This window comes from Anoplolepis gracilipes, chromosome 13 (assembly GCF_047496725.1).
Source record: "Anoplolepis gracilipes chromosome 13, ASM4749672v1, whole genome shotgun sequence".
Taxonomy (NCBI): Eukaryota; Metazoa; Arthropoda; class Insecta; order Hymenoptera; family Formicidae; genus Anoplolepis; species Anoplolepis gracilipes.
The window spans coordinates 1,937,318-1,955,109 of NC_132982.1; the positions used below are offsets into that span (position 1 = coordinate 1,937,318).

At 32.1% G+C, this 17,792-nt stretch overlaps 1 long non-coding RNA gene across 1 annotated transcript; it reads right to left on the reverse strand.

Moving 5' to 3' along the window:
- Nucleotides 1-4,076: 4,076 nt before the first annotated feature.
- LOC140672559 (uncharacterized) lies at nucleotides 4,077-16,944 on the reverse strand. Its single transcript, XR_012047916.1, has 6 exons — nucleotides 16,372-16,944; nucleotides 6,274-6,382; nucleotides 6,119-6,199; nucleotides 5,172-5,500; nucleotides 4,590-4,777; nucleotides 4,077-4,254 (listed from the first exon to the last, which is right to left on the reverse strand). It is a non-coding gene; the product is annotated as an uncharacterized lncRNA (long non-coding RNA).
- Nucleotides 16,945-17,792: the final 848 nt, after the last annotated feature.

Genomic DNA, 17,792 nt, shown 5'->3' on the forward strand with positions numbered 1-17,792 from the left:
AAAAGAAGTATGGAAAAATAGATAATTTTTACGTTATTTGTATCCATTAATAGGATATGTTTAAAAAATGTTTAAATGTTTAAAAAAAGGATATGTTTAAATGTTTAAAAAAATCTAACTATTATTCCATTTGTTAGAGCAAAGTTTCAGCTTTAAGAATCTTTTTTGCTCATAGCGGTATGATGATTTTAAACGGAGTTATGAGCAATCAAAGTTAAGGTGCTCACTTTTTATTTAATCGAAGGTAACTCAGTAAGACACAATCATAGACAAATTTTTAAAAAACGATTTTGTAAAGAAAACCTCAAGCTTTCACGTTAGAAATGTTAGAATTGTCGCAGAAAAATTTTGCATTTGGTCCAGCTCATAGTTTTCTGTATGTAAAAATTATCATACTCACAGAAATATATACAAGAATAACAGTAAGCTTTTAAAAGTAAAAAGTTCAACATTTAAAACTCTTTCTTTAAATTTCGTTTATTTTTAACGAAGTTACAGTTGATTGAATTTTGCCTATTTTTCAAGAAAATTTAGATGTTCCTGTAATTCTTGTAAGGAATTTATTAAATTTAATATTTAATAATAAACGAAAACTCAAAAAATTACAATAATATGTGGAGGATAAACTTACGAATTATTTTTTGGTATGTATTGTACGTTTGAACTGTGCGCGTTCTTAGGAATAATAGAAAAGTATAATATCCCGGCGTTCGTGATTGTTTTGATGGTCGCTCCTGTTTATGCAGATTCATGCCCGGACTCAAGTCAGAAGGAAACCGTCGTTTAAAGCAGTCACGTAACTTACATTTTACGAAACCCGCTTCTCAGGGCCTAATCCCACAATTCTAAAATACCGAATTCTCCACTTATCTTGGAAAACATCAGTTTTTAATATTTTTATCCTTCAATAATGACATAACTGTTTATATTTTTCTATTGATTTCAAAGGCAATTCTATTTCATATTGCTCCATCCAATGCATTGGACTATTTCATTGAATTTTCTCAAGTAACAATCAAGCGTACTGCTAAGATTATGTATTTCATTATGTATTAATGGCTATTTATTTTTTATTTTTTTCTGTCTTCCCGGAAACTACAATAAAAATAAAGGATAAACTTGTGAAAAAGTTTTGAGAATAGAGAAAGGTTGTGTTCTGAGTCCGATCCAGTTTGATCTATATATAGCAGACTTAGATCAATATATGTTTATAATATATAGAGACTTAGATTTAGAAAAATTTAAGGTAGAATGGGAATTGAGAGCGTTAAAATATGAAGAAAGAATAATTAAAAAATAAAAAAAAAATCTGATAAAAAAATGTTGGATAGAAAAAAAGGAATTATGCAGCAGAGAAAAGGAAAGGTATTTTAATATTTTAAAATGGGGAATCAAAACAATAGAAAAAATGCGTAGTAAAGCTTTAAGTATTAGTGATAGAATAAGAGAGAGAAAGAGAGAGGGATATACAAAGAAAGAAGATTCTAGGATAAGAAAAGCGAAATATAATATTAAATATAAAAAAGTAGATTTGAAAATAAGTTAGGGAATAAATAAACCGAGATATTTAAATTGTAAGAAATTAATTTTTTAAGCTGGATAATTTGTGATCGTTGTCAGGATAAAATAAGCTTAACAAAATTCCTAATATTATCTATTGCCGATTAGTCAGTGTAATTCATTAATATAGGGTGATCGACAAATATTACAATGGTTTCTCGAATCGTTGCAAGTATAAAACCGATAAAGGTCAAAGTCGTGCCTTTACAATTACCATCAATAATAAACTCCCGAAATTGAATTTCCGACTCTCTGAATAACGATTATCGAATCTCCAACTCCTAGATCCTTGCTCCTTAAGTATATAGCGATATGTCATCAAACATAGTGTCATGGGTGGGAATACACGAAAATGCCGAGTAATGTATACTTAGTGACCAAAAATTTCTTACAAAATTTACTTACGCCACTCTTTAGATAAAAATAGATTAGGTACGTGTATTAGTAAAGGTAAGATACGGAAATATGGAAAAAAGAAATAAATATTGGAAAGAAGAGAAATAGTAAAACATGTAGAATTTTTGAAATGAGTAAAGATAATATAGACCATTAAAAGAATGTGACGTGATAAAAGATTGGTTTAAAGATTTAGACAGAAATAATGAAGAAAAGTTAGCGAAAATATAGAATGATGATTTAAATAAGAAAAAAAGGAAGATTTTAAAAATATTAGGGAAAGAAAAAAGAAAAGAAATATTGAAAATGTGTGATATAAATGACTGTGAATAGTTTTTAGTCATATATATAGCTATAGTGATAAGGATAGTTGTATATATAGTTATAGAAGTGTAGAATGAGATGCAGTATGGATGGATGTGTGTAAAATATTTCCAAACCAAGTCTTTTCTTGGCCACAACTTGAAATAATAAATAAATAAATAAATATTTCTTCTGTTTCTCTTACAATAGATTTTAAATCTAGAAATAATGAATATAAAAACGATAAAACAATGGACAGTAATAATGTGTTATATAATTAATATGTTATATTGCAATGTAACTCATATTTACAATTTAACAAGACTATACGGTTCTATAGGAATTTGTATATTACTTGACTCGTCAATTGACTTTAATTCTACACGCCTTCATTAGAACAGCAATTTGAACCGAGTTTTTTAACAGCAAAACGTTACTTAAGACTATAGCACAGTATAAGTATACACAGTAGCGATAGTAAGCCATCCGACTCGGTATCAAATTTTCGTGCGCATGTGCAAATTCGTACATCAGTGTCATAAATAATCTTTAATTTTATTAGCTCTATGTTTTTTTATGAATTAGATTGAAATAATTTTTGTTTCTTTTTAAGATAAAATATTTATTGTTTTCTTGTGATATGTGTAATATTAAAATGAAGAGAGGCGGATATAGTTGCAGCATGAAAGGCTGCCAAAATATTTCTGGACGTCAATCTAGTCGCAGTTTTTTTTCCATTTCCCGAAAGATTCAGTTAGGTGAAAATAATTTTCATTAATAGATTTGTTGTTTATTGATTTATATCAAGTATTTTTTCATTAATATATTTTATACAAAACGTTTTTTAGAGCAAAAATTTAGTTGGAAAAATGTGATTGTAAAAATGATATGACACCAGAAAAATTATATGCAAATTATAAAGTTTGTGGTGATCATTTTACATTATCGATGTTTCTAAACAATTTGAAAAACAGATTACAACCACATGCAATTCCCATACCTGTAAAAAATGATAATAATATGGAATGTTTGGAGTCAAGCGGAAACAACAATTTGTATAATGATGAAAATATCTTATCAATTTCAAAAAATCAAGTATTTTGAACTCGTTGGAAATACCATCAAAAATGTGTTGAATATAATTACTATGTTTCAGTTGATAGTGATATTATGAAATCCAACTGTGAGAAGCAACTTGAATTTTCAGACCAGATTGAATGCCAATCAATATTAGGTAATAATTTTAGTTCACTATAGAATTATAATATTAGTAATATAAAATTTCAGTGAACCAGAAACAAAAAAAGTTACATATAATTATCATAATTTATATGTTTGTTTTTTTGTGATGAATGGAATATAATAAACAATTTTTTAGGTTTTGTAATTAATTTAATATTTTTTAATATTAGAGTTAACAATTAATTGATAATTAACGGGCAACATGAACAAATGCAAGTGGAATCAATGTTGCAATTAAAACATCAGTATACTGAAACAGAGCCAAAGTTTTCAAATCATTCTCCACGCAAAAAAATTTTGAGAGGCAGAATTCTTGCGTTACATCGGGAAGTTCGAAAATAAAAACAACTACAACAGAAAAATATTATAAAAAAATCTGCGAGAGAAATATTCTTGAAAGAATATTGTGAGACAACGGATAAATTTCTACCACCAGAAATTGTAAATTTCGTTAAAACTCAAATAGCTCTTAATAATCGTAAGTCAACCAGAGGACAAAAATATCCGCTTGCATTTAAAAAGTTTTGTTTAAATTTATTGTTTTGTGGAGGTATTAAGACTTATAATTCCTTTGCACAAAAATTTATTCTTCCTAATGTCAGAACTTTACAACGCATGATTGAAGAATGGAAATTTGCTCCCGGTTTGCATGATTTTGTTTTTGATGTCTTGAAGAAAAAGTTTGAGTCTTCTTCGTCATCTCTCGATAAATATTGTATTTTGTGCATTGATGAAGCATCAATTAAAGCAAATCTGCATTATAATGTAAGTCAGTAGTAAAATAAAGTAACACAGTAGTAAACTATAAAACAAATATAATAAGAAATCAACATAAAGAGAAAATTATAAACATAAACTGCTTACCATAGACATAAAAGTGTTCACGTAGAAAAAGACACATTGAAATGTGTGACTGTGCGTTCTCTCTTATTTTTACGCACATTAGCGCTAATACGCGTAGAGAGATAAAGAATAAGAGAGAACGCACAGTCACACATTTCAATGTGTCTTTTTCTACGTGGGACCTACCCCCACTCCTCAAATAAAGGTAAACGCTCGGTCTATACTTTTATGTCTATACTGCTCACCTTTCATTTTTTATGAAAATATTATTGTAAAGATCCAAACGTATCTACTACAGTTCTTATTTTTTGTATTTCAATTAATATAGATTGTTGCACTTCCAAAAATTGTCGTTGAATATCTAATTCCTTTTTTAACACTAATTTGGCTTCTTGAATATTTATCATTTTGGCAGACATCGATTGCTTTGAATCTGAAAAATATATTAAATATCAAATAATCTGAGAAATATTAGGACTTTAGCACAATGAAAAAAAAGAATAAGAAGACGCAATAACATAGGAAAGAAAGAGAGGGAAATATCTTCTATCTTTTTCTTTTCTACATTATTTTCTGTTTCTATTTCTTATGTTTTTTTCATTGTGCTAAAGCCCTTAAAAGCTTTATTAATAATAGGCCCGATTGTATGTTATTTTAGATTTAAACAAGACTTAAACATGTCTATCTTTATCTTATCTTTCTAAATAAATAAAGACAGACACATATTTAAGTCTCGCTTAAAGCTAAAATATTGTTGATGCAATCAGGCCTTAATCATATTATTAAAGTGTCACAAATCGTACTATTAAAATTATTTAAAACCGTACCATTTTGACATAATTTTTTATGTAGTGGCATATTTTCAGTTTCGTCACATTCAAAGTCTTGTATTTTGTTAACATTAATATATGGTTCTTGTACTAAATTATCAGAATAATGTTTTTCTTGATAATCATAATTTAAATTTTCTTGTAAATTGATTCCTCCTTGTGGAATATTTTCTAAACCTGCTGCTTCTGGGGTTAAGAAATCCAATAATTCTTCTTCTAATGGTGAAAAAGATATTTTTATTGGAGATCCTCCACCTGTTCCTTGATAATAATTTCTTCGCTTTGTTTCTTTTTTCAAAAATATACATTTTCCAATCTTTTCATGTCTACAAGTAAATTAGACAGTGTACAAGATATTAAATTGTTATTTTGTAATAATCGATATTTTTTTCTAAAATTTATTTATGTAATAGAAAATTTATAAGCACATGTTTTTGATACAGTTTTCCTTCCTTTTAATGCATTGATGTAGCGAAGGGTATCCCGTTTAGACCATCGACATTTAGAATGGACTGAGCATTGTGATAGTCAAGCGCGCGTCCGCTATCGAGAGAAAGAGACTACAGCTGAGGCCTCTTCTGTCTTTTTTGCTAGCATCTCATTGGTTATTTTGTTACTGGAAGGAGGCAAAATAACCAATGAGAAGCTAGCAAAAAAGACAGACATAGGCCTCAACTGTAGTCTCTCTCTCTAGATAGCGGACGCGCGCTTGACTATCGCAATGTCAGTCCATTCTAAATGTCGATGGTTTAAACACAGCACGATAAATGTTATATGTACTGGTAAACTTAAGAAATAAATGCATAAAAAAAGGAAAGAGATTGTATTGGAAAATAAGATTTATAAACTTTTTATTGTTATATTTTAATAAATATTAAAAATATATGAATAACTATTAATTTATCTTTATATTATAATAGTAAATATTATATTAATTATAATACCTTTAACCATTCAGAACTGGATTTAACGGGCCCTTCATTGGCTGTATTTATTACATTTGTCATTTTCTCTAGTAATTGTTTCTGAAAATGTATATATCAATGTATTTAATATATTTATATTATTAAAAAGAAATTGCAGATCAAGTAATATTTACCATTTCATTTTTATTTTCACCTTATTGTTGCAACCTTCTTCTTGCCACCTCGGGATGTAACTTCATCCATTCAAGTAATATTTTTTTTTTATTTTGTGTTGTATTCATTCTAGAAAAATTGATATATTGCATTAATATCATTAGAAATGTAAATTACCCTTATATTCGTGACTTTAATAAATTAATTATATACTATTATATAAAATAAATATGAGTAGAGATTGTACAAAAAATTTTAGATGTAACTACAATAATCTTACTCTATTTATTGCATACTTATCTTATTTTGTGTTGCAAAATGCTTTTTTCTTTTATGTTTCTCGTGAATGAATTCTTTTATTATTGGCACCAAATATACGTAGGCAAAGCACCATGCGCATACTGTTACATTATTTTTCACATTTTAACCAAGTCGTTAGATGGTTAAAACATTACGTGAAAAAGTTTACATTTGTTTGTAAAAAAAACACTTAAACGAATTTAATAAGTACATTATCGCAAGTAAAAATTCACGTGAAAATTTTTACGTTTTAATAATTCATACTAGATAAATTATAAACAATTAAACCATCGGCATTATATGCGTATTTTCTGCTTTGCTTACGAGTTAATAAATTATTATTATTTAAACAATACTGCATATATATATTTTTTTTAACTTTTTACGTGAACTTTTTCACGTGAAGTTATTATAGTGAAAAGTGTAAAATGAAAAAGTTCACGCGAAATTCATGATTGATGCCCAGAACTGAGCCAGTGCAAGCGAGAACTGAGAGTGCAGACGGGAATAGAAAACGGTGCAGTACAAAGCAGTGCAAAAATAATATGGCGCACCACATTTTAGCTGTTGAATTGATAGATTCATCAAATAAAAATGAAAATATAATAAATTATATAATATTTTAATTATAATAATATACTAATATAATATAATATATAATATAATAATATAATATTATATATTATTTATTAATATAATATATTATATATATTATATATTAATATAATATTATAATTATATTATATCTTTTGATCTAAAAAAAATTTCTAATTTTATACTTACAATTTAATAGCGATTTCGGTCATGCGCACTACATCACCTTAGTGCATATTAAAGGCTGCTATACAAGGTGTCCCAGAACAACCTTTCGTCCGTAAAATGACGTATTCCTGACACAATTTTAAGACAATTTTTCCTTTACCAAAATTTGATTTGAAGCTTAGTTTTTGAGTTATAAGCAAAAATAGTTAGCAAATCACACGTCGAGTACAGAAGGCAGATAAGAACGGCGCGGCACACCGCGAGCGCGGGCGCAGCTGACCGTTCGGCGAGTGGTTACCGCCGCATGAGTCGCTAACTCTTTTATCTTATAGCATAAAATTATGCTTTAAATAAAATTTTGGTAAAGAAGAAAATGTCTTATAATTACGTCAGGAATAAGTGTTCCTTAAAATAACGTTGGACGCTGCAGTCAGCTGATTGCTACACGCGATGTGTCTCTCAGCTGAGCCGGAAAATCAATATATCGATCAGTCTGAAGTCGTTGACGACAATGTCGATGACAATCGAAGGAGCGTCGCTGTCACGGAGGCGGTTATTTCTCTCTTTCTCTTTCTTTCACTCACTCTGTTCCTTCCTTTTACACACACACTCAGACATACATACATCGCGTGTAGCAATCAGCTGATCGCAGCGTCCGACGGCCGGCGATTCGGAACAACTTTTGGTCATTAAAGTAATGTTATTTTAATGAACACGTATTCCTGGCGTAATTATAAGACATTTTCTTCTTTACCAAAATTTTATTTAAAGCATAATTTTATGCTATAAGATAAAATAGTTAGCGACTCATGCGGCGGTAATCACCCGTCGGACGGTTAGCTGCGCCCGCGCTCGCGGTGCGCCGCGCCGCTCCTGCCTGCCTTCTATACTCGACGCATGATTTGCTAACTATTTTTGCTTATAACACAAAAACTACGCTTCAAATCAAATTTTGATAAAGGAAAAATTATCTTAGAATTGTGTCAGAAATACGTCATTTTATGGACGGAAGGTTGTTCTGGGACACCCTGTATATGAAGTATGTAAGTATAATGACGTAATATATAAACATTTTGATGATGAATAATGTAGTTCTACTAAAAAAAATGACGGACAAATATATCATGATTGAATTTTAATTCTTAAAATGTTTATATGATTTCTTTTTATTTAGATATCTTTAGCAGCCTTTAGTATGCACTAGTGCGGATGATAGAATTTGCTATAACTTTTAACTTTGTTTTAAAATTGCCGGCTATTTGGTTGCTCTACACTACTTGCACTACCTCCAGACCTAGCGCAGCCAGTTCAGTGAACTAATTGCAAGTTTTCCTGCACTGGAATAACGAACGATATTGGTTACACCAGTTCTGGAATAACAAATGCTTTAGTGTACACTTTTTGAACTAGTGTAGCCAGTGCAAGAATAAAAAACAAACCTTATGTCTCTCAATATTTTTGACAGTAGATTTCAACCGTCTTAGACCGATAAAGATCTCTGTGGCTTATTTCAATGTATAGTGAATTACCAAACTATTAGACTTGTGAGTAGAAACTAATGTACAGTTTAGTGACTTTGATTTGTTTGCTTGGTATTTATTAGTTGTCTTTCAGGATATATTGTGCACTATAAGTCAAGTCACTCTTCTCAAATAAAATGCTTCTTATCTTATCAAATATGAAGCATTTTTATTCGATCCACTTCTTTCTTGGTCTTATAACACAACTTTGTATATATTAGTTTAAGAGTGAGAGTTATTATACAGAATTATTGTAATATTAATGCGCACGACATTACACAACTTTATTACAAATTGCGATTTCTTTAAATTTACGCTAAAGAAGACCCAAAAAAGGAGCCGAAACGTTCATTCTTTCCTTCTATTATTGATTCATATTGATAAAAACGGTTTTATATATAATCAACTTTTTATTAATTAATTTAGTCCTTTCTAATCACGTTATTATTTATTACGATATATTTGCTCTCTATAGATAAGGTATGATGGTTAGTTTTATTCTTCAAGAGAGCTATTTTACATTTATTTACTAATAGTTGATATACTATTAAACTGTTATTAGCCATAATTTTTCTTAGAGCATCAATTATCTTACTATCTTATACAACCAAAAGCAAAACCGCACTTTTGTTTCTTATTTATATCTTTCATTTTCTAACAATCAACATTACGTAGAAAACTGTAATAACTGCAAGTGTTTCTATTATAGATAGTCATTAAACTTCTCAATTGTAACAATAAATACTTAGCAATATTATTTATTATAATTGCCTTTGTAAATTTCATAGAATGTAATTATTTTATACTTTGTGTCACTTAAAGAACAAAGAAAAATATTTTAATAAATTGACAGAACTAGATATTGTCTTCCTACTAGTCTAGTGTTTGATTAGTGATAAATAGTATTTGTTTATAATAATCATATATAAATATATATATATATATACAGTCTTTATATATACAGTCTATATATATACATATATACAGTCTTTCAAAAACCTACGGCATAACTTTAAGAAGTGATAGAGGAAGGCATAACAAGTATTTTTTGTTAAGCAAGACAAGGTCGCCGTCGCTTTGTCGTACCGGTAAGCGACGCGCAAATACGCACGCACGCACATATACATATATATATATATACATATATATGTGTATATATATATATATATACATATACATACATATATATATACATATACACGCAGCAAAAGAATTTTTATTTTTTTATTTATTTTTTACTTATTTATTTACTTTTTTTTAACAATATATGTGTATATATATATATATATTTTATATATACAGGATGTCTGGTAATAACCGCCTCACTGCTTATATACAGGTAGAGCAGATCAAACTGAGTAGAAAAGTCCTCTACCATTTTTCGATTTTCGAAATAATTATCGAAAAATTAATTAACAAAGATTGACAAATCTGGGTGAGTACAAGCGCGCGACGAGAAGGCCCATCCTACTGCTACGTGGTTACTAGGCGCTCATTGAATGATAGGAAGAGCGGTCTACGACTAGAAACGGATGCGTATGAGTAGCGCGCCTAGTAACCGCGTAGCGGTGAGACGGCCTTCTCGCCGCGCGCGCTTTACTCGCGCGGATTTGCCGATCTTTTTTAATTAATTTCTCGATAATTATTTCGAAAATCGAAAAATGATAGAAGACTTTTCTACTCAGTTTGACCTGCTCTACCTGTATATGAGTGGTGAGGCGGTTATTACCGGACACCCCGTATATACAGGGTGTCCCGTAACTCTCAATTAATACTTTAGAGGGTGAAAGAAGGTGGAATTTTGAGTAAAAAGTTCCTTTTCCGATTTTGGCTCAGACCATTATTTACCGAGTTATTAACAATTAAAGTTGTTAAACTAAACAGAAGGCGCGCGGCCGGAGTACTTAGAAGCGTAGGATGCCACCCTTTGTACTTACTGTACAGTTTCTCTATTAAAATTTTATTTTAAATTTTCTTATTAAATAATGAATAAATAAATAAATAAATAAATGAATAAATAAATAAAAAAGAATAAATACAATTAGAAATGTATACAAATTTCTAATTACTTTTTATTTTTTTTTTATTATTTCTTATTATTTTTTATTATTATGTATTATTTATTTATACATTTTTCATTTATACATTTATTCAATTATTTAATCCATAAATTCTCACGGCTAATCAAGCAATAATGGAAATAACTACAAGATGTTCGCCATGGGTATTTAGGAAGATTACTGACAAAAAAACATTATCATAGTAAATAAATTGTTCAAACACTTTTTTAAAAAATTGTCTTTACATGCATCATATACATATGATATTTACGTAATTTTTTTTCACACAAACGATGATGCTCTCAGTTTTTACTTAAACTAAAACTTTTTGAGAAATTTTTAAAACAATTTTATTTTATTTTTTATTTCAAGCTTATTACCCCTATTATTTTATTATTTCAAACTTATTGCCTCTCACGTTTCTCATTCTAGAAGAAAAATTCTTTTAAATAACTAGAAAATAAAATAATGATTTGAAGAATTGACGATGATTAATGATGAAATACTTACGTACTGATTAATTTTGGATTAAAATAATAGCGCTATCGAAATTGTAATATATAAAAATCCATCGAATTGTGACGAAAAAAATATTTTTTTTCATACAATCCGATGAATTTTTATGTAAGAATCATGTACGATATGCCAGAGAGGGGGAAAAGATGGTGGACGGAGAAAATGAGTGAAATGTGTGATTGGAGGAATAAGTGAGATTTTGAGAGGATGGGAAAGTTTGTGAAGGGAAAGGAAGGGCAAGAGAGGAAGTGAGAGGTCAGTGCCGGCCGGGAAAGTGGAGTGGAGTAGAAAGACAAATGTGGAAGAGAGATATATGGTCGGGAAATTTGAAGTGGCGAGACGGGAGTGATGACGTGGGACAATTGGAGAAGTAAAGAAAGGAGAGACAGAGTGGAGTAAGGAGGAAAGGAATGGACATGGGTGGTTGGAGGAGTGACGGTGAGGATAACAAAAGAGATGTGGATGAGAGGAGATAAAAGAGAAGACAAAAAGAAACGGGAGGAGAGACAAGGAGGTTAAGTGGTGGCAAGGGGGGCGAAAAGAGCTGCGGGGAGAGAGAGGTGTGACGGAGCAAGAAAGAACAAGGGGTACTGATGACGGAGGACAGATGGCGGTAGGCGGCGATCTGAACAGTGCGAAGCGGACAAGATAGCGGATAGATCGATGTTGTATGGGAGGTTGGTCGATATATCGATCCGGTAAAGTGGTCTAGAACACGTGTGTTGAGAGGTTAGAAGAAAGTTGGGAATTCAAAAGCAAGGAGAAGATAGTGGAGTGTGTGGACAGAAGGAAGTGATATAAGACAAGGAATAGGAAACAGTGGAGGTGCTGGTAGAGTGGAGGAAGAGAGTGGTGTGAAGAAAGAAGCGAAAGAGAGGAAATGAGGAAGAAGGAACAGGGAGAGATGGAAGAGCTGAAGGGGATTAGAAAAGAGATGAGAGAAACGATGGAATGCTTGTTGGAAATCTTAGTGGTGGTTAGGAAGATTTATGGAGAGATAGAGGTGAGGAGGGAGAGCAGGGAAGGAAAGGTGGAGTGTGAGGAAAGAGAAAAGGCGAGAGAGGAAAAAAGGGAGAGAGGGGCAGCGGAATGGCAGGGGGAGGAGAGAAGAGGAGGGAAGGGAGAGGAAAAAGGGTCGAGAGAAAGTGTCAAGTCAAGTGGAAAGCGAGAAGAGAAAGATGACAGGGAAGAAGAGGAGAGAGGAATGAAGCAGCGAGGGGAAGAGAGAGGAGGAGAGAAGGGACAAGAGAATGGAGAGAAAGAGTGGTCGGAAGAGAGTAGAGAAGAAGGACAGATAAACGAGAGGAGGATGAAGCATGAGGAGAAAGGGGAAGAGATGAGGGGACAGGAAGTGAATGAAAGAGAGGAGGGGGCGAGGAGAAAGTTCGGCGAAGAGCCAGAGGTGAGGAGGAAGAGTGGGGAAGGAAAAGTGGAGGATGAGAGGAGAGAAAGGATGAAAGAAGAAGAAAAGGAGAAAGGAGTGGCGGTAGGACAAGAGGAAGAGAGAGGAGGAAAGAAGAGAGAAGAGATGGGGCTGAGGGAGAAAGAGACAAGGAGAATGTGGGAAGAAGAGGGAATAGAAAGGGAGAGGAGAGAGCGGCGAGAGCAGAGCAGAAGAGAATAGAGAGAGTGAGACATGATGGAAGATGATAGAAGAGGATGAAGAGGAAGAGTGGGTGGAAGAGAAGGAAAAGGAGGAAAGAGAGAAGAAGCAAAAGAGGGAGAGCGTCTGGAAGAGGATGGAGGGAAGAGCGGAAAGAGCATGAAAGGAGAAAGAACGCAGGGATAGGGAGAGAAGAGAGAGAGCGAAAAGAGAGGAAAAGGAGAAAAGAAGGAAGAGAGAGAGAAATGTAGTAATATGGAAAGGAATAGAGAGGGCTAACCAAGAGGAAAGAAGATATATGGTGGAAGGGATCATTAGGAGGGAGTTAGGCAGGAAGTTGAAGATGAAATGGATAGAAGAAAGAAGAAGGGAGGATGGGACATGGATGATGTTAACGGAAATGGAGAAGAAAGAGTACGGGGAAGAGGTATTAGAGAAATAAGAAGAGATTAGAGGGAACTGGGGAGTGGGAGTGGATGAGGATCTGACAATGGAGGAGAGGAAGATGAGATGGAGGATCGGGGAGGCGGCAAGAAGAAAAAGAGCGAGAGGCAGGAAAGTGATAGCAACAAGCAGGGAACTGAGAGTGGATGGGAAGAGATGGAGATGGTTAGAAAAGGAGAAGAGATGGGAAGCGGAGGATGGAGAGGGGAGAAAGTTGAGAAGTAAAAGGAAAGAAGAAGAAGAAGAGGAAGAGTAGAAGAGAAGCAGGCGGAGAGAAGAGGAGGATGTCTGAGGAAGGGGGAGGAGAGAGGGTCGGAGAGAGAAGAGGGTAGAAGAGGGGGAGGGAGATAGATGGGAAGTAAGAGGAGAGAAGGAAAGGACGATTAGGAGAGGGATGGGAGGAGAGAAGAAGGTGATGATAATATGAAGGGGATGAGAAGAGGGTCAAGGGAAGAAAAGGAGAACAGCTCAGCCTGGAAGAGAGAGAGGAGAGGGAAACTGGAAGAGAGAAGAGGAGAGGACTGAGGGAGAGGAGAGACAGAGAGAGCAGAGAGAGAGATAGAGAAGAGGCGAGAGTGGAGAAGAAAAGGGGTGCAAGAGTAGCGGAAGAGAGAGAGGGAAGAAAGGGTAGAGAGGATGGGTCGTGGGGAAGGGAGAGGGAATCAGTATGTAAGGGTTGCAAATGGCCAGGGCCGCGGGGGAGGAGATTGAGGCAAAGAAGGGGAAAGGGTTTAGAAAGAGGTACGGTCTGTAAATATGTATATATGTAACAGTTAAAGATGTATTGTGGAAAGACGGTGAGGAGTTTTGTAAGGGGTTTGGTGGTCCCCTGAAAACACCCCGGAAACCTGCGGGATCCGGAATAAACCAATCAATCAATGTACGATATGCCAAAATGACGAAATAATCGAGTATTTAGGAAGATTAGTGGCAAATAAACCATTATCATAATAAATAAATTGTTTAAACAATTATAAATAAACTGTTATTTCCCAAACTATAAAAATGCTTTCCTAAACTTGCCTAAATAATTCCCAAACGAATGCAATAATAGGAAATGCTAAATATTGAATTTGTCTGCTAATTATATTGAACTAGTGTTGTGAGACAAGACCGGTTTTCTCGCGCATGCGCGGCCATGTTGTCTGTTAGGCTAGCATTAACAGACACGTATCTAGACAAAGGAGGTATAGTTCACCATTGAGGTAGAGAAGGATCATACAATTAATTTCCTTGACATAACATTCAAGACTGTTAATAATATTTTACTATTTGACTGGTATCACAAACCTACCTTTTCAGGAAGATATCTTAACTATTTTTCACATCACCCTCTCCACCAGAAACGGGTCACAATTGGATTAGTGGACAGAGCAATTTTCCTCTCAAATCCCAAATATCACAGTAAAAATTTAGACATGATCATTAGAATTCTTTTAGATAATAATTACCCATTAAAACTGATTTTTAATGTTATTCGGTCGCGTTTAAAATATATCATTAACAACAAAATCCTCATAAATGACACACCAAAGGACGTGAAACCGGTTTATTTCACGATACCTTATATACAAGGTTAACAGAAAAATTTAACAGTATAACGAAAAATTCAAGAATGAAACTTGCTTACCATAGTCTTAACAAAATGAACAAATTAATTAGAGCTGACAAAGATAATATTTCAGAATTAAAAACTAACGTCATATATAAAATTAAGTGTAACCATTGTGATGCCTCATATTGGCCAAACTTCCCGTAAGCTAAAAACCAGAATTACTGAGCATAAAAGATATATACATCATAATACTAACACAACCTCGGTAATCACTAACCACAGACGAGAATTTGACCATGATTTTGACTGGGATAACGTTAGAATCCTTGACGAGACTCCATTTTATACCAAGAGGCTTATCTCTGAGATGTTATTTATCAAAAGACAAAAGAACGGTCTGCAAACTGATACTGAAAATTTACCGAGTGTCTATCATGATATCATTAATACTCTTCCAAAAATATAGTGGTGGGAATAACATTATATAAACAGATAACTTGTATCATTTTTTGACACTATCCAAGCGAACTCCACAGTACAAGGAGTTGAGTCAACAAAGTACTATTAACCGTCACAAAATATTGTTAAAAGAGTGAGTGACCGTCCAACAGTTAGTGATTGGTGATTAATATATGCAGTTTTTTACTTTTTCCAATTCTAAACTTCATCAATTTTGCAGATTGCAACGATCATTGTTTTTTCACTAACAATATTACCAGGTCAGTGACTTCAATTTAATGTTGACTCCGCTCTCTGCTAAAACATTAATACATACTCATCGGAGATGATTTTATGCGAGTTAAGTCGAAGGCTTAGTTAAAAGTTTATGTAGATATTATTGATGTTTTCATGTAAAAAATTTTTTATTATTGTAATTTAATTATCGCGCTGAAGAAGACTCAAATTTGAGCTCGAAACGTCCGCATTATAATTAATTAGTTGTATTTTTATTTATAACTTTAAGTTTTAATTATTGTTAATATTTGTAGAATTTTTGTTCATGTAACTTTACGTCTTTGTGAAACATAATTTGTTATAATAATAGTTAGATACTGATTTTTATTGGGACTTATGTATGATTAAATGTTATAAAAATATTTTAAATAATTTTTTTCAAAAATTCTTTAATTTCATTTATAATTTACACCTAACAATGTTTAATTTTTAATTTGTATAATTTGCGTTATTTATTACTCATTCCAATGTTCATGACTCATACCTGCTCTTTATTGCCGATTATATTATTCTTATTTTATATTTAAGAGAGCACTGATTTTAATTATTTATTTATATATATATATATATTTCCATAAAATAATTTAAAAAATTATATTTTTCCTTAAATTACAAAAACTTACAAAATTATACGGGTGACCAATGATACACCTTTTTACATATGAAGATACTTCACTGATGCTACGTTCGCCGCGCATGCGCGAGAAAACCGGGCCCGTCTCACCACCACAGACTTCTATATAATACTAGACTGCTAACTCCTTATGTATAAGGCAGCTCTAATTTTATGTACAAACAAGTATGTATAACATCCCTTTCTGCGCATGCGCTGTGAAGGCGCGTGTTGCACGCATGTATATACATACTAAGTATGATAAACAAGCTTATATAAAAGATATAAAATAACTGCACATTTGTATCCCATAAATTAATATTTATATTTCTTACTTTTTTTACTAACACGACATGTGTTCTGACAAGAATTAGAGACCGAAAGCAGATTAGAAGTACATGTACTGATTATAATGGCGTCGGCACATGTCAGCGCATGCGCAGAAAGGGTTACCTTAGCGCTAATAGTATCTCCCCGAACGCGCTCTTAGTACATAAAATTCGAGGACACTTTATATAAGTAAAATTTAGGGAGTTAGCAGTCTAGTATTATATAGAAGTCTGTGCTCACAACACTGATTCCGGATAAGCTATACGACAGCAGCGCGACGATGTCCATGAAGTTGTTTCTTTATTTTATATGAATTTTTTTTAAACTTGACGTCGCGCCGCTACCGCGAACACTTAATATTTAATATGCTAATTACACGTTTAAACGTTTTTATCGTTTATAATAGCGAGCCTTAGTTTGAATGTAACGAGATAACATATATATCAGCTCGCAATTTTCTTTAGCTATCTGACGCAGTAACCGATCGATTCGAGACTTTACAACTTTACATTAGGCTTGTTATTAAATTAACTTTAAAACTTGATTTTTAATATTTGAATATTTTTTTCACAATTAATACAAAATAAGCATGCATAAAAATACAAAGCACAAAAGTTATTATTATATACATGTTAACTGCACAAATCTAAAACAAATTTTATTGTATTATTATATAAAGATTTATATGTAAATATTTTATATAATAAATAAAAAATGTTTATATTTATACAGTTGACATGTATATAACCCTTTGTGCTTTCTTTTTCATGTGTATACTGTTATTTTGTATTAACTGTGAAAAAAATTTTCAAATATTAAAAATCAAATTCTAAAGTTAATTTAATAACAAGCCTAATGAAATTTTTTATTATTACAGATCGGCGAAGAGGAAGAAGAGCGGGCGCCTCTGACAAGAGCAAAAGTTCATGCCTTTTTTATATAAAAAATTTTTATTAAAAATTAATAAATGACTTAAAAGTAGAAAAATGTAATTGGCCTCGAAATGCGAAAAATGCATACATATTTTTCGCAGAAAAAGTATAATCTACTTTATATGTATATTTTCTTTAAAATATTCCTATTTCTTTAAAATATTTCTAT